Genomic DNA, 19,094 nt, shown 5'->3' with positions numbered 1-19,094 from the left:
CGCCTCTGCCTTTGCCGCTCCTCTCCCCTGCTGATCTGCTTTCTTTCTCGGCACTGTTGCACCTGCCCACCCTCTGTCCGTCGGGCCCAGGTACCTGCTCATCCTGCCACCCCTTGCACTGGTATCTGTACCCATACAGCTCCCCCCCCACTCTTCTTCTGCACTTATCAGATAAACACTGATTAACCTTGCACTTTGCCACTCCCAGGCTGCACTACCACTGTTTTTGATCACTTTATTTATTTACGTATTATTTATCCTGCTCTCTTCTCTGTTCCGCACTTTCCATTTTATCCCCTCTCCCATGCACTTCCCCTTTTCCCGTCCCATGCACTTGCACGTTCTCAATGTCACTGGGCCTAGTAAGATTGCTGTTTTTGTTTTCTCCCCTGTTCCCCTCCCTTTGCCTGGTCGTGCTCTGAAACACCTGTGTACGAGCGCGATATAAATAAAATATCATATCACCCCTTTATTTGCATAAATAGTAATATTGCAGAAATGACATTTTAGAATGAGTCTTCAATACGCAGTGGTATCATGGGAAGTTAAATTAAAAGCAGGTTGCCATGAGTAAGGCAGGAGAGAAATCAACTGTGATGTCCACTGTATGAATTGTTGCTGTTAATATTTAACTATGCAAGTCTTTTTTTGAAATAGCAGAGGTTGGGCCTCATTCCAAGTTTGCTGGTATTCTGGCAGTAAATCTGCCGGAATACTGGCAAACTGAATTGCCGTTACCGGCACTTGGTCCGCCAGAATAAGTGGCAAATTAGAAATGCCAGTACGGGCCTGTTTTCTCCATCCCATGCAGTCCTGGGCAGTTTGTTTGCCAATAGGGGTTAGATTTACCTCCAGGTCTTGGCTGGAGGTAAATCCTTACCGGCAACATTGTAGTTGGCCGGTTCGGTAAACATGCCGGTAAATATTAATACTGTTGTGAGCTGAAAACCTTTAATAGACTTAATTTTGGCAGATAAGGCATAGTGGGAGAAAAGGCTATGGCCCGGGGGCGCACACTTTGGTTAAGTGAAGAGGCCGGTATTCGCTACTAGTCTGCAATTCAGGATCCTGACCTGAACACATCTCTTCCCAGATGTAATTGGTAGAAACATTGTTTGTAAAAGTTTTTTTTGAAAATTTTGTCTGAAACCACCATCTGAGTGTGAAAGGCGTGGCAAAAATATGGTGATTGTAGTTTGCTGCTGTTTTTGCAGGCGTTTCCCAATATTTTTTTTTATTGTGTATATATTTGTCCGCCTTGTCCAAACTAGCAATATGCTTTTACTTCAGAATAAGGTAAGGATTGTTTTGGCTGTCAAAAGAAATAAACTTGCGTCCGGCCTCTGAAAATCCTCAAATTGTGCCCTGAAATTCAGCGCAGGGTCAGTAGCCCGAGAAAATAACCCCTCCAGTCTCAAGGATTGTGACCTCTCCTATCACATCCTGGGCCAATATGCACTACTCAATTAGCCTCTCATCCTTTCTTCTCTCACCCCCACGTTTGGCTTTCAACAATAAAGTTTTATAAACATAACTTGAAAAGTACACAAACCTTAAAAAAGTACTTGCACAAGTATAAAATATATAAATCCTTATAGAAATAGTTTACAATTGTGCCATTACTCCAACACCTTGAATGGAAGACTACAAATTCCAGAAGGTAAATCGGGTTAAGGCAAAAAATGGCCTGTGGATTTTGAAAATGTACTTTCAAGACTTAAGGCCCTCATAATGAGTTTGGTGGTATCCCTCCCGCTTCCTGATATCCCGGTATTTCCAGGATATTACAGGCGGCAGGAATGCTGCTAATTCCCCATTCGATGGAGTCACCTAGGACACCATGGAGGGGAATTGGCTGAATTACCAGAACTTGTTGGCATTAATTCTGGCATTTTTTTGCTGGTGGGGGCCTGATTTACAATTGGCTGGAGGTAAGTCAGTCACCCCCACTGGCAAACTTGTAGTTTCCTGGTGTGGGAAAAGTGCCAGTGGCGGTATTGCCGCCACTTTTACCAGCATTTTTCTTGCAGCGGGAAAGTTATAATGACGCCCCCTAAGCCCACAACAAAAGGTAATGCGTGAAAAGATGACTTGGTTTTGTTAAATTGTTTGACAAATGCATGCTTCAAATGTAATGCAAGGCAAATGTTACACTCTACCCAAAATAAACGCTTTTTGGTGAGTTAAATATGAGCATGTGAAAATACGACAGATAGTTCAACTGTTTTCTGTGCTATATGTAATGGTCCTGGAGGAGAGCATAGATTTAGGCAGCTAACTGGTGCTTTGTGTGTGCTTTCAAAATAAAAATGGCCCTTTGCAGTTCTTTACACAGAAAGGTTAAGAACAAAACAATGGTCTCTTAAATGGGCCATCACTGGTAAATCACTCCCACTTTAAATGCTCTGCTTCAGCCTGCAGCGTCTAGTGGGCAGGATAGGGGGGGCATATTTGTCTACAGAGCATCACAGCAGGAGGTTAAGGGGTGGCACCTTGCCTTACTAGGACAACAAAACGGGTGCTTTGTACACAGAGGGATCACAGCCACCTTTGACAGCAATATCCCTTTATATGCTTGAGGGAGGCAACTGGTGCCTCTGCGGCCTCGATGACCACGAGGCCCTAGTCTGCAGCACAGACTGCCCATGCCTCGGGCTGGCCCTGCTCCTTCTAGTCGCAGAGCCCGCCCCCCTACGTGAGGTGGTGGCTTTGCGACTGAGGGTTGTCACCTGCAAGCACAAGCCTGTGGTCGCTCTGCAGACTGTGCTGTCTGCAGGTCAGCAGGCAAAACCAGGACGTCTGGTCGCCCTATCAGTGCTTCATGTCGGACTCCTCCAGCTTCTAAGGGCTGCATTAGGGATGAAAGTCATGTTGGCCGGCTCCATCCTATTCCTAAAGCAAGCACGTTGTCCTTGAGTTATCCACCCAGCTACAATACGAGTAAGGGGATCGTGTACAGCGCAATGAAATAGTGCACTGCATGCTACTCCTCATTGTGCATAATGTAAACACTTTCTTATTGTGTGTGCTGCACAAAACAGATACAAAAGTATAGCCTTATTGTCTATTGAGGGAGGGGTTGTTATCGTGGGATAATTACCTGCCACCAAGGTTTGGCACAAGGCGATTCTGAGGGTCATTATCCCAAGCATTAATGACCCCTTCTGAGGTCTATAAGGCTATTCGCACATAGTGGTAGTAGCAATACATGTTTTACATCTCCTACTGTACAAGAAAAGGAAATAGACAAACTTAGTTAGGAAATTAAATGTAGTTTCGTAGTGTAGTATTTAGATAAAATGGCTAGTATTTAAATAACTTTGCTATCTTTCAGTTAAGCTTTTTAATTGCAACTTGGGTGAACTGTAACAGGTTTAACATGACCATGTACGAGTTGTCATGCATAAGTAAATGGTTTCTCTACAAGAAAGTGAAACCATTTTCCACTGTTTTTAACTTTCTCATTTATGTGTTAATTAGCGTGTTGCAGCAAAAAAAAGGTACTTACTAAGAGAAAATGTCTTATTGAAACACAATCTTGCCTGGAATTTCATTGTTGTTTCCTTGTCTGCTTTTGAAAACAGAATGTTCAGAATGCAGCCAATACCAGTAGTTATTGACTGCACTCTGATATATGCCAACCTTTTGTCTTGCCCATCCCATCCTCCCTTGCACCAGGTCTATTCTGTATGGAGTGCACAGAATGCATCTTTGTCACAGCTTTCAATGTTCCTCTGTCTCACAACATCATGCCAGCTATAGAGCTCTCGCAAATACACATCTGTACAGACCCACATGCGCACTGCTATCGTACTCGTGAGGTATTCAACAGGCTCTCCCAATGTGCATCTTTCCTGATCTATATGTACAATATGCAGGTTTTGAGACTTGCAAAAACTCTCGCAAAGCACTTCTGTTCCGATTTGCAATCTACTGAGCCATTCAGACAATCCACCCCTCTGTTTTTTGGGAGTTCTTTATAGTGCTGTCTTACTTCCAAGTGCTTTTAAGCTTTCTGTGGCATACAAGCAGTTCTGGAAATAGACAAAATCAACTCTGGGAACCCTGTTTTGTTGGGGTGAGTGGCATTGGTAGACCAGCATACAGGGAACTCTTCATAATTGACACTCGCAACTGTGACCCCAGAGGTCTCCCTTACTACCCCTGTGTTCTCGCTTGCTACCCCTAAAAAAAGTTGTTTTCATTTTTAAAAAATATTTTTTTTAATTGAGTCTCATGGGCTGTGGCCAGCAGCATGTGGCTGTTTGTTTCTGGAGTTTTCTGATAGCTATAGTCGTTAAGATAGCTCAGTGGGTTGTACGCTGGCTGCTGCAATGTGTGTGTGATTTGCAGGTTGCAGGTTCGACTGCCAGCAAGGTCAACTCAGCCTTTCATCCTACAGAGGTTGATAAATGAGTACCAACACAGGTTGCATGATATTGTACGTGTATTTCTTCTACAAGAAGGCTTAGCGTAAGTGCTATATAATAACACATCATTATCATTTGGCCCTGGACGTCTGCTTGCATTCACAATGATTTGGTAATATGGGCCTATACGCACTGATATTAATGATACATATGGTGGTCGATTCTTGTATGAAATGTATATCACGTTACAGGGTTAGCGTAACCATATTTTTCCTAGTGTACTTAGAAACAAGGCTATGTGATGTCACTTCCTGTTTTGTAGAGGGGTGAAAGGTTGTGTTCCATCGCTTCCAGTGATGTCACTTCTGGCTGGTTGGGGTCAAATGTTATCACTTCCTGTGATGTCCTCAGAGGTCGAGGGTTGTGTGATGTCACTTCCGCTACCCCTGGTATTTTGGTGAAATTACGTCCCTGCACACTCCATGTCACTTTCCTGGCTGGCAGAAGCTCTGATTTTCCCGTGAAAAAGGTTGTTGTGGATCTTGTAGAAGCTGACCCCTATCAGGGCCCCCCGCTCCGGGGCGGCCCCTTGGTCGCCTACCCATACCTCCAAATGTGCCTCCTGACCTCTGACGAAGGGCAGGGCACTGTGCTCGCCAGTGACCTTCCTGGCGGCAATAAGCACACTGATTAATATTTATAGAATTCAGAGGAGTATTTCCTCTTGGAATGTACTGACCTCTAGTCTGTGTCGTACCTCCTCTGGGGTTTCTGACAATTTGCTGCAACAATACCTTAGTCTTCAAGTCGCCCCTTCTTTTTTCTATTTTCTCTTTTTCATTATTAACCCTATTCTCATAATACTGAGCCATATGCAAAACCTCTGACTGAGATTTTGCCTGCCAAGCGCTCTCTGAGGACATAATTTGTGAATGGATGTCGGGCAACAATCCACGTACAAATTTGTCCACAAACAACCTCTTCCCCGACTCTGTGCCTAAATCCTGTCCACTGAAGTCAGAGAACACCTGTTCAAATCTATTAAAGAATTCAGTAGTACCTTCAGTTTTTCCTTGGACGCAGGCCGTAAGCTTGTCCCAAATAATCCTTTTTTCTGGGATTATAGTTTTTAGTTTAGCAACTATTCTATCGGGTAAGGTAAGTATTACCTGGGGTGGTTTCTCACCAGCTGGCCGTTCCCCATCTATTCCAATCAGATTTACCCATGTGTCCCCTAGCCCCGGCACATCATCTACTGTCCGTATCTGTTTCCATACATCAACTGGCAAAAGCACTGGAAACAATAAGTCCATGTCACTTAAGGTGAACACAGAAGATTGTAAGACGGATTCTATCTCTTTATAAAACCATGTCGGGTTTTTCCTAATATCAGGGACTGATTGTCTAATTGTGTTCACTTCCTGTCGAGAGAACGGGACGTGAACAAACTGCGATACGTAATGTGCAGGGATATCCACCGCGGGAGTACCAGCCGCCGCGTCGGCGGGGATTTCTGCTTTTGGGACAAGGGTTGGAGGGACCTCTCTCATAGGCAACTGAGATATAGGGACCTCCGACCGCTTACTGAGCAATAGGGCCAAATCGAGCGCTAAAGCAGCTGTAGAAGTGTCGGGCGAAAAAGCTCTTTTACAAATACCTAATAACTCTATGGGGCAACCAACCTTCTTCCTTATACATTCCTCCTGTAAGTGCTGTACCATCACTTGGATTACCTTTCTTTGCATCTCTACCGTGTATTGACTGTATGTGTCATACACCTCATCTGGCGGTATCGATGAATCCGAGATCCATCGAATCGCGTCTTTGGTACAAATTCGTACTTCCTCAGGTGCTGATCTCCGGCACGAAAGGAACCGTTACTGTACATATATCCTATCGTCCTCATCATCCTCGTTTTGTAACTTTTCAAAATCCCTCCTAAACTCAAACAACCTATCAACATGTCCACATACTTTCTGCTCCGTATCCCTCGAAAGTGCCAAAGCATTCAGATCTCTCACCCCTTGTGGGAGATCCGAAGTCTGCAATCTACCCCACATTACACCTAAGTGAATCCCCAGTCCTTCAATAAAAACATTTTTCTCGGGAAAATCGAGCAAATTAGATAATGTTGAAAATGCATCAGTTTGATCACCTTTTTCCATACAATGCTTAGCCCAAGCAAATAGTTCCTGTTTCCTGCTCGCAGGAACAGTACTATGAGTCACAATTGTTGACCCTGCACCGGGATCTGTTTTAACGAACACGGGACTCCCCGGAATCAAAAGTGTAGGTGGACTTAACAAGGGTGCAGGGGAGAGAGGCAGTGTAATAGACAGAGGAGCGACAACCAAAGAACTAGGAGTAGTAGGCTGGAGTAGGAATAGCAACGGGAACAATAGCAGGAACGGGCAAGGTGCCCACAACAGGAGCATACGGAGGTGGCGCTGAAGAATCAGGCCTCCGTTCGTTCAATATTTTCTCAATAAACTCCTCGGAAACATGGAAATCTTTAGAGGGGTAAATTTTTTGGACCCCGAGCGAGAAAGCTCTATCCATTTTCTGGGCATCTTCTAATCGTTTTTCGTTGTCATACAACAATACCTTTTCGGCATTTGTTTTATGACGACGTGCATGTTTATGCCTACTTTTAAGCTGCTGCAATGCTTCCTTTTTCCAATTTTGTAACACATCAAAGGCTGCTGGCCTAGCCTTTTTCTTAAGCAAGATCGATTCTAAGTATTCAATACGGGGGATCTCAAAACTACCATTGATTGGCCACTGAAATTCGGAGGCATTTCTGGTCTGTCTGTGCCAAATGTCATTAAATACAATACTACCAATTCCATACTTACAGTACATAGTACACGCCGGCGACCCCTCCTGTGGTGCCGGACGGCTAAATTCAAAAGATTGTCGATCGCTGCGGAACAGAGCCCTAAAGCAGCTAGACAATTTCCCAGGCATTTCTCAAAGAATTGGTGTTACCTGGTCCAATAATTGTGTCTGCAGATACAATACGCCAAATTCAAATTGTCAGGGTTAAATTAAGAGCCGGGTCATGACTGCACCTGACCAAACCTAAGGAGGACCGTACGGTTTACAAAGGACTTCAACTAACGAATTTTTACCTGCGTTCGGTGGTTTCGGCAAATCTGCCCGCCTCGGATTTGGACCCTTGTCAAGATGCCGTGTCAGACCGCACGACTATCGCCCAAGGATCGGATCGTGCAGCGCTGCCGAGGTATCGCGTCTCGATCGGTCGGGCCCGCAGAATCACACCGTCCGATCCCGATTCGATAGTCTGCGTCAACCTTCAATGATCCGGCATCAATCTTGAGGGTCCCTATTCGGGCGCCAACTGTGGAAACAGAGAAATTGATATGAGGCCGGGAAGCCCAAAAGGAAACACACCAACACAGGTTACAAAGGACATACAAAGCGCTTTATTTCAAAGTTACAAAGTTACCAAAGTCAATTGACATTCGAATAGCTATTCGGCCCTCTGACTAACACGCGAACCTTCAACGTAAGGTTCGCACTGAAAGTGGGAGAGACCGATCATCGGGATGCTTGGGTTTTTATACGTTTTGTCCTGCATTGGCCAGCCCTCTCGCAAGTTAACCATTCTTGGAACTGTGGCTAGGGTTCGTAGCCAGGTCAAACACACAATTTACATAATTTGATCAGTTCCGCTGATACAGTTACATATTTACACACAGGTTAAAGAGAGGACAAGGTCTTAGTTCGTGACCCTAACAAGTGGCCTGCGGACATATTATTTATTCACGTGTGCGGAGGTCACCATGGCCGGAGTCTTACTCAAAATGTCATTCGGCCTCCATTGTGTGATTCAGGGTGACTTCCACAGTGCAAGAGTACCTAAAATGGCGGCTAGATCCAAGATGGCGGCTTACACAATACAATAAGGTCAAGACCTTGCCGCGGAACCTATGTACATAGTATTCTTTAGATAACTTGGCGTAGGCCAACATACATTCAAACAATGCGATTGGGGTCACAATATTATATCGATTTCCACAAAGGAAGGGCTTGGTAAATGTAAGGGGGAACAGTGCTTGGCCTTCAAATCTCATGAGGAAAAGTCTTTTGGTTTAAGTACAGTTTTTAGCTCAATTCCTAGGAACAGCAAACTACACAATGCTTTTATATTATGCATTTTTATACATTAAATCTGCTTTACATCTCGCAGTAAATACAAGACATCTCTTCATGTTTTCTTGTGCGGCTTATGTTAGTATTTGTCCATAGGTTAAAAAGTCACCACCTTAATTAAATGGGCCCTAGAATGAATTCTGTCAATGAAGTTTCCTATTTAAAATGTTCATTGCTTCCAAGCTGCACAATGCACACATTTCTATGGTAGCTTGCTGTGCTAGCAAAGCTCCTCTTTAGGCATCAGTCACACGTAATGGAAAGTCGTTTCCGGCCTTTGACCTAGGCACTCAAATACAGGGCCCATATTAATGGTTGTATTTTTGTTTCTCTGAAAACAGCATTTCGATATTTGCCAATTGTGAGTGAAATGCTGCCTTCTTGTATATCAGTGCCTTCAATGTCCTGCACTTTTAGGCCTCAGTCAGCCAGAAGAAGTTCATTTGTATCTTTGGAGCTGAAAGTATACCCCACACGTAGTCGATGTAATGAGCAGTCTAAGTATGTGCCACTTTATGGTTAGTTCAGGTGGCTAATGCACTGGTAGTGAGAATTTAACAATGTGTGCGTTCTTATGTTCCCAAAATGCTCTTTGTTTTTATACAAATCTCCAGGCTTTGAGAGATACTGTGTTGCGTGACCTGGCCTAGTGCCCCGCCCCCTCCTCCTCATGGCCTCCAGTGTGTGTGTGTGTATAGGACAGCTTGGCAGGTTAATATTTCTTCTGCAAAGTAGTGTCTGGAACCGTGAGCTATCAAGTTCCAAGGTAAGAAATACCAGGATGTATGTATGCACTCATCTTGACCCTCGAATTCTAGCTCCTATATGCCTACCGTAGGCACTTCCTTCGATTGCGCCCTCCCAAGGACCCCCTGCCGTCCCTACCAGTCTGCTCCAACTGGCCAATGCCGGTTGAGGCGAGCCAACGCCAGGTTAAAAAATCCAGCCCTCGCCTCTATGTTCTTCAAACACCGGCCTCGTCTTGTCATCAATCGATTGCCGATCCCGCCTCTGTCGAATCCGAAAATATACAGACACCCTGTATGACCCGTTTGCAAGATGCACCACTCCACTCTCTCGGAGTACAACTACTCTGTTGATTGGAGAAAGGCATTCTGCAGTCTGACGGCCCCCTCTCCAGCCCCCTCGTCCTCCCCCTTCCCCAGGCCTTATTGTGAACCGTGCCCCCTTGATAAGAGAAACAAAAGAACCCCGCGCTCTGCCCGCAGCGGTTTCGGGATATGTTTACACAGGGCGCAGCTCTTCCAGGCCTGATTAGCAGCTACATGACGCTCCCTCCCGCCACACGAGTTGGGAGGCGCCCCTCCTTCTGGCCGCCGCACAGCATGAGTCAGCAGACGGGGTGCGCTCCTACGCGCGCCGCTGCCTGGGTCCCGGTGTGTGACCTTGGGTGACACGTCTGCCTGGGCACCTTGGAATGCAGGCATTGTGTGGCTCGGTATGCACACACCTCCCCGGGCTATTTAAACACGGCGCTGTGCACAAAACACCTGCAAGGATGCCATGGAATGCGCCTTTGTGAACCAACATCAACCTGGGTCCGCCAGAGCGGTCAGTGTGGCGTTGTCTAGACACGTTTACTGAACGCAGACGAATGATTGCGTGCGGTTTTGCGCACACACGTCTGTCTGGATCATTGGTACACAGCGTTGTGGGAACATGCAACTGTACTGACACTTCCGTCTAACTTCTCACGAAGACCGTATGAGATGGAGGCGCACCGGGCCTTAACTAATCATGCTTAGTGCCCTCGGGCGGAAATCGGCCGGCAGCCCGTGATCTGCGCAGCGTCTCGCGGCGCGCACCTCGTCGCCTGTGAGCAGGCAAGGAACAGGATGAGGTTGGGCCCTCCAGGGCGGGGGTGCAGTCTGCAAGAATCCAGGCATCCATCTTCTTGTTCCATCTGGTAGACGATTGGCTCGAGCCGTGCCTGGCGCGGTGTGCCGCTTGGCAGCCGCGCGCCTGCATTGTTTATGTACACTGGCACCGGAAAATAAAGCTGTCATTGCTGCTGGCAGCCGAATGCGTGCAGGTAACGCAAACTGCCGCCGGGCCGTGTGCCTTTGGCGAGGTCCCTGTAGCTTCGTGCCACCCGGGGCCAGTCAGACTCTGCTCTGTGGCATGACGCCGAGTGCTGCCAGGCGAGCACTCCCAGCAGTTATTGCTCATTCACCAGGCAATGTGCTTTAGAGCGGGGAGAGCTGGAACCAAGATAAAGGGGGGCAATTACGCCACCTCCCTCGACAATGAAAATAATATCCCATTGGTTGATGCGCCCTGCTTCTACGCGCTGCAATGAGATGTTACTTTTACCCGATGTTATGGGCATTATAGTCCTCGGAAGAACTGAGGTGGTCCTGCTGGGATTGGAATTTGGACCCCACGGCCGCAGATTGAGCCTAAACACTAACCTTCATTTTCAGAGCTAGCTTGCTGGCTCACACTGATATGATACGATAGTTTATGTATAACGCTGTTAATGCCCAGAGGTTTCTAAGCGCAGACCCGGGGTTCGAACCTGTGGTGTTCCGCTTTGGCTTGTTTCCAAGGCGAGCACGTTGCCCCTGGGCTATCCTCCAGAGACTGCAGCGCTGCAACTGATTGTAAACAAGCATCTATTTGGAAAACGTCTGTGCGCTCGCGCGAGTTGATTAATTCCAGATCTACGTACCGTGTTCATGCCTCGGGTAACCTATATTGTATGTGGTGTGTGCAAAGGAACAACTTATCTCTCCCCTTTGTGCCACTCTGCGTTTATATAGCCGCCCCACCCCCTTTCTCTGTGGTCTTAGAAGTTCATGAAACGCACCGACAGCACACACGTCCTTGCGTAGTTGCCCGACACAGAAGAAGGGGATTCATTCCTGTTTCTAAAAGAAACATATTATTGTGTTCACACCTGAAGCACGCAATTCATGTCCCTATAGTCCCGCCGACGTTTTTCGGGTAACGTCTGCGCCCCGTTTGTTAGCAGGCGGATGTGGCGGGATGACCTGGCCTCTTAGCGCCTGTGTGTGCCAACATCTGGCCTTTCAGGGGCGTTCTACTCAGTAGTTCATCCCCTCCTCTCCCTGCCGATGTGCGCGCATTGTCCTCTTTTGTTCTTTCTCTCCCTTCTCTTTCCACTCTTCTCGCTGTTCTGTGAAAGCACACGCATCCACCGGATTTAACGCTCATTTGCCTGTAGGCGTTTCTCTCTCTCTCTCTGTGTTGCCCACCCCAAGCTCGGCTTCTGGTTCTCCTAATTTCTTACTGCATAGCAATTCTAATGCTGTCACCACCCTCGCTATGCGCTCTAAATAGCTGCCCCTTTTCACTTGAATATATGTAGCACTTCTATAGCGCCGCCTCCTGCCATAGTTTATGACATTGAAGTCAGTGGTGGAAGCGGAAAAAAGGAACTAGTGGTAGGTACTCTGGTTGCATGCAACAAGGAGGGAGTGGGATGGTCTGACAGGGGGCGGGTACAGGTGTTGGGTGGTGGTGGGGTGGTCCCGGGTAAGGAGGGGCGCCCAGGATCACAAACTTTGGCTCAAATTGTTGGATTTCGAGGTTTAAAATAATAATGTTTTATAGAGTTTACTTACAAAAAAACACAAATTGCATAATAAAGCCACATGACAACATGTAAATTCTTATATAAACATGTTCAGCCAAAAGAATATAATTGTGGCTTTAATTTTCACATCCCGGGGCCAGATTACAGAAGCTTTGCACCGGTGCAAGTGCAAAGTTTGCACGGTATTAGCACTAGGGCAAAGTTTGCCCTATTTCTAGAAACACTTGAAAATATTGGAAAACCATTGCACCATGACAAGTGCATTTTGCCATGCCATAAGTACTAGGGCAAAAATTGCCCTAGTGCAAAAAAGATACATTTTCACTTTATTTTTGCACCAGGGCGAAGTTTGCCCTAGTGCTAATATGGAGTGGTATTAGAACTAGGACAAACTTTGCCCCGTGCAAAAATGCATCGAAATTGCATCTTTTTTGCACTAGGGCAATTTTTACCTTGGTGTTTATACCATGCCAGACTGCAATTGACATGGTGCAATGGTTTTCTAATATTTACAAGTGTTTTAGAAATAGGGCAAACTTTGCCCTAGTGCTAATACCGTGCAACTTTGAACTTGCACCAGTGCAAAGTTTCTGTAGTCCCAGAATGCAGAGATAATGCCAACCTGAAAGATCTAGTTAACCCCATGGTGCTTTCAGAGACTTAAGATATGTAATAAACAGAGATAGATAAGATCTGCAGATTCTTTGTCACAAACCTCCAGCTCGTTGTTATTCATGATGTTGAAAACATTTCACTAGTGACTTAATTTTGCAGGTCAAGATAGTAGACATCATGGATATAAACAAACCTTTAAATGGGTGCTTTGTGTTGCTCACTTTAACTGGCACAGATGTGCAAGGTAACTGGTGCTTTTGGGGCTCCTTGAGTTGGAAATGGCCATTATGCATATGAAAGTCTCTGCCACTGATAAAAGAAATGTGTTTGCAACTCGAGCACCTTAACGACCTGCAGAGCCACTGATGCTGTGTGAATGTCTGCCTAGGTGTGTTTGGAAACTGGCAATGTCCAGCCTGAGCTCATTCTATATTTGACTCACGAGAAAGAAACCTTGCCATGGATGCGTTCCTTGAGCCTTTGAACTAAAGGTACGCTCTGTAAAAAGGAAACAAACTAGTGGTACAGCGTACCAATGATTTATATTATACTTCCATCTCTGGTTGAAGTGATTTGCATGTAGTACTCTCTACTCACCAACACCCATGAACGGGCACAGACAATTTCTCTACTTCTCTACCCAAAACTCGTCTTCCCCTCCACCCTCTTTCACTTGCTCTGTGAGGTCCATCTGTTTTGCTAGACTCTAGTTTGTTTCCATTGCTTTAACTTAATCGTCTGTGTTTCAAGCTACAACTCTAAAGTGTCTACTAACGGCACAATGCCTCCTGGAGACCTGTCTTGCTTTAGGCCGCTACCCACATGCCCCCTCCCTCTACTCCCCGCCATGCACAGGCTGCACTGGACTGACTGCTCAGACCTGGGGAGGAGTTCGGTCAGGGTAGCAGGTGATTCTCCAGGCCTGTGAGGCCGCTACAATGTAACAGGAGAATGCCCAACACTGTAACGTGCCTTGTTTAGATAGCTGCTGTCTGTAGGCCTGCAAAGCTACCATGCAACATTACACAGGAAGGATGTTTAAAGGAGCGATGAGGCGCAGTGGCCGTGCAGGACACCTAAATGATGTGTATACCCAGTGCTTTAAGTGGGATTAGAAATTGAGGAGGCTCTTGAGCCCCCTTTGCCTAAGGCAGGTGGCGCTGCTAAAATAAGTAGATCTGAGGCGCCCTGGCATTATTACCTTTAATGTGCCCAGCCCCTCTTTTTAAACAAAAGTAGGGACTTTGTGACACCAGTGTGCCCCAGCTCACACGCAGCAGGCAGCATTTTCATTCAAGGTGCAGCGTGATGCAACGCTTTACCCATAGGCTGCTTGAATGAAAGGGCTGCCTGCTGCTGGTGGCTCTGTACTCAGAAACAGAAGGCGTGCTGGACTGGCCAGCTATCCTTTTGTTTCTGAGTCAATTGTCATCACCCGGCATGAAGCCTGCATGCTGGGTGATGACTATTTACTCAGAAATAAAAGGAGAGCTGGGCAGTCCAGCCCTCCTCCTGTTTCTGAGTACATAGACATCAGGCAGCCCACACTGCACGGTTACACCTGCTGCTTGCAGGTGTCAGTACTTTGCTTTAGAAAACAGAAACAGTGATGCCTTTTCTTTTTTTCTAATCCGAAGTGCTGACACTTGCAGGCAGCTTGTGTTACGGTGCAGTCGATACATGGGCTGCTTCGGGTGTCAGCGTGGCTGGGTCTATTCGGGGGGTGGACCCGGGCAGTGCCGGGTTCGGTAGCCCTTTCTGGCGACTGCTGGGGCCCAGCCCACTTAAAGCAATGTGCATACCCCACTTTATGTATTCAAATTTGCATATAAAGATTTGAGGCCAGTTGAAAGAGGGAGGTGGTGGGGCATGAGTCGGTGGTTTCAATATTTGATAACCTTGTGATATGTTTCATTCAAGAAAATAAAACATATGACATCTATTATAAAAGTAGGCTATGAGAGAAACCTTCCTCCTACCCTCCCCCGGCTGTGCTCTGTGGGCGTCTGCCAAAAGACTACTGGATCTGCTCTGAAGTTTCCCAGGTCTCAGTGCATCTCAGACGTGAGATCAGAGTTCTGTTTATTGGAGGGTGCGCCTGCTTTTATTGGATCCCGGGCTAAAGATTTATTTCAGCAGGTTTGCAAGCAGTAGGGAGGAGCATGTGGGGGCTTGGCATCTAGGAGTGAAGATATCTTGATCTCTCTTTCCAGGAAGCCCTGTAGAGGATGTTCTGGATAACTTGTCATTTGTAGAGGTTTCGTTCAGTGGTGCTGGCAAGACGAACGTTGCAATAATCCAGTTGCGTACTTATGATGGCGTGTGCAATAGCAAGGCAGTTGTCAGAAGTGAGGAAGGGTTTGCAGGTGTTAAAGAGTTTTGAGGTGTGGGCAGGAGAAAAGGCTATGGCATTTTCATGGTGTGTCATGCTGAGGGTAGCGTTGGGGTAGACACCTAGTGTTTTGATGACTGGGGATACAGGGATAGTGTTCCTGTCATTCAGGAATGAGTGGTAGGCTGGGTCGAGTTTGGAGAGGCTGGTAAAGCCTTCACAGGCCAAGGGCGCAGTGTTCAGTGGCACAGATCCGCAAAGCACGCTTCTCGATCCACATCCACTACATGCTATGCATCGACGTTCGACTCTGCTTCGTTAAAACCTGCATGCCGAACCCTCTGCGGCAAAGCCTGCGCAGGCCAAGGGCACGGTGTTCACTGCAGGTCCGCAGAGTATGTGCCATGACCCTTGCCCCTTGCCCTCACTGGCAAGTCAGCCTTCCATTTAGGCCCAGGTCAAAGGCCTTAAAACCTCATCCAAGACTCTCTTGGAGTTAGGCCTTTGGCACCAGGCCCATAACCATCATGAAGACCAACATTAGAATGGGACTATTTACTTGGGATTATTTAACGTGGGGGGGGGGGTCCAGCCAACATGGAGGCACACACATAGCTCAGTTACAAGGAACTGAGCTATGCAGTCTAGTCTTTTGGGTGTGGCAGGCCTGGGACTACTTTACCTGGACTACATTGGGTGTGGCAGGCCTGGGACTATTTTACCTGGACTACTTTACCTGAGACTATTTAAACTACACCCAAACAGCAAAACATGCTTTGTGTTATTCTGCTGTGGGCAGCGTAACGCTCACCGTGTCCAGTTCTTTGATGCCAGCTTACCTGAAACCAAGGACCTGCAGAGAGAGAAAGAACACTACGAAACTTACCTGGAACCGTATCCTGTCTTCAATCTATCGCCGACTTCATTTATGAACTCCATCATCCGGCACCGCATGCATCCTGGAATACCTTAACCTGGAAAGAGGAGAAAGAAAGACAGCATTAGTAAGCGTTTACTTACGTTTCCTCCCGAATGAAGAAAGCCACACAATTCTTACCTGGGTAGTCATCTCCTGGTCAGTATCATTGCTGGATCATTACGGCGCTCGGCAAGGAACATCGCAACCTGCAAGGAGAGAAAAGACACAGGTTAGCAATATAAAAGGCGAAACAGCGCCGCGCATCACGCATTACTCACCGGACAGCATCGCGCACACCGCGCTTTCGCCTACCGGCCCATGCTCATCTTCAAACTGCATGACAACACCAAAATACCTTTCCTTACCTAAAAGGAAAGAAGCAAGACATTATTATTTGAACTAAGAGGAACATAAGAACTGCATATAAAAACTGTAAAGCAGCAAACTTACATAGTCGCAGCAGGCCTGGATTCCCACAGGGGGGCTTACACCAGTGAAGTAACTTGGTCGCTGCTCGCCCCCCACATCTACACGCCCCTGCCACGAGGAGCAGGACGGAGAATCCACCTTTTACAATATTAAGGTGAGGAGAGGGCCCAAGTGGGAGGAAGGAGTTGAGGCAAAGGGAGGTGGGGAAACATAAAGACAATCTGGTATTGAATTCAGCTCTCCTATATTGCAGACCCATCTTTAACCAGAGGCCTTGCCAAGGGACCAGGAGAGGGTTTGAGAGTGCAAATCATCCAACCAGGGCTGGGTGGCGTCCCCGTGCATGCCAGGTGAGCGTAACAGAACGCAAAAGCCTCAATAATATTATCCACCTGGGCATCATGGGCATCATGGAGACTTCAGAGACTGACCAGTTAGTTCAGTTGTTGGGACAATTACGTGCTGAAGAACATTCAGCCAGGCAAGAAACCAATGCTCTTAGGAGGGATTTGATTGTTACTAAGGATCGTACCGACGAAATAAGTAGACAATTGCTCCAATCACAGGCAGGATAGACCCCATTGCCTGGTAACATTCCGCCAGCATCTGTACCAACATCTTCCACCAATCCAGTACAAATAACCCATCCTGGGGCAGTTCCTTTAGCTCCACCTGAACGATTTACAGGGGACCCCAAGAAGTACGCAATGTTCATGAACCAGTGTCGTCTTCCTTTCCTTTGCAGACCTAGGGCTTTTCCTAACGACCAAGCGTGGGTTGCTTTTCTCTTGTCATATCTGAGTGGCAGTGCTGCGGCATTGATCGGTACCATTGGTAAGTCAGGATAACCCGTTGTTACATGACTTTGGGGTTTCCAGATGGAAATGGAAAAACTCTTTGCTCGTCATACCCAAGACCAAGCATTAGACAATGAACTTTTGTCACTCCGTCAAGGAAGTCAAGACTTGCTTACATATATAGCAACATTTAACAGACTAGTTGTTGAAGCTGGGTGGCCTGAGGAAAAAAGGACCATACTATTTCATCGGGGTCTACGAGGGGAACTAAAGGATGTCCTTGCTCAAGTGGTTAACCCACCTAAAGACTGTGGAGAATTCATCAACCTTGTGGTGCATTTAGATCACAGATTACAAGACTGAAAAGCAGACCGGATAAGATTAGACACTGAAGCTTGTTAAAAGGGATATCATATTGTGCCTCCTTTATTGTATATATTGGCCTATGCCCAGTCGCTTTGCGAAGAAAACCACGTTGCAAAGTTCCAATTCTAGATCAACTTCGCCGCCATTTTAGGTCCATCTGCCATTTTGATTTTCATTCCAATGTAACTCTGTGTTCTAAAATGGTGGACAGTATTTCCCGCTTGTAACTGAGCCGTCCTGAACTTTGTATGTTAGTTAATGTAGGAACTGTCCGTTGGCCGAATGTTTGGGTTGAGTAAAGAGACCTTGTCCCATGCCTGACTTCTAGAGGATTGTCTGCACCAATAAGTCTGATCCGCAGACATACATCGACCACAATGCTGAACAAATACTAAACGTGGACACTAGCTGAACTGCATTGTAAAGGACATGTGTTAAGGCTTATTGTTAAATCCAAGAAAACGCTGTTGCCATTGTGACTTGTTTGTATGTCAACTGAGAATGATCCATGTGCATATTGTCAGACAAGCCAGAAGTGAACTCGGCACAAACTCTAGACCATGGATTATTAACTTGCATAGGGGCTGGACATTACGATTGGAAATGTATAAAATGTACAACTGTTTAGACGTCCAGTACCTCTCACTTCTCACACCGAAAGGGCTGGTATTTGCTGTGATGTACTGAGGGCCAGATAGCCATCTGATACTTTGTTTCTTTGTAACTGTGCAGTTTTAGAATAAAGATCTGTGAATCTTTATAAGCCCGTGTTTGCTGTATTTCCTTTTGGCGTACTCAGCCTCGATATTTCCTCTTGCTTTTACAGATGGCGCCCGAATAGGGACCATCAAGATTGATGCCATCTCGTTGAAGTTTGACGCGGCTATCGGACCGGGATCGGACGGTGAAAAAGGGGGCCCCTTTCTTGGATAAGAGGCGATGCCTCAGCAGTACTGCACGACCCGATCCCTGGACGGTGAGCACGCGGTCCGAGACGGCATCTTGACAAGGGTTCATATATCGAGGCAGGCAGATTTGCTGAAATCATCAACCACGTGGGACCTTTGATAGTTCTTTGAAATCCGATTGGACCTCCTTAGAATTTTATCAGGTGAGTCATGACCCGATTCTTATTTATCCTGATAATTTGTTTTGGTGCATTGCACTCGCGAGTACAATTATTGACCAGGTAACACCAGTATTCTGATATGCCTGGGAAATTGTCTGCCTGCTTCAGGGCGTTATTCCGCAGTGACAGACAATCTTTGGAATTTGGCCGACCGGTACCAATGGAGGGGTCGCCGGCATGTACTATGTATTGTAAGCACGGCATTGGTAGTATAGTGTTTGATAATATTTGGCACAGACAAAGACATGCTTCCGAACTTCAGTGGCCAATCAATGGTAGTTTTGAAATTCCTCGTATAGAATACTTAGAATCCATATTACTAAAGAAAAAGGCTAGAGCTGCAGCATTTGATGCATTACAGAATTGGAAGAAAGAAGCTTT

Source organism: Ambystoma mexicanum, chromosome 7p (assembly GCF_040938575.1).
Source record: "Ambystoma mexicanum isolate Mex_15411 chromosome 7p, UKY_AmexF1_1, whole genome shotgun sequence".
Taxonomy (NCBI): domain Eukaryota; kingdom Metazoa; phylum Chordata; class Amphibia; order Caudata; family Ambystomatidae; genus Ambystoma; species Ambystoma mexicanum.
This window is presented reverse-complemented; position numbering follows the sequence as displayed.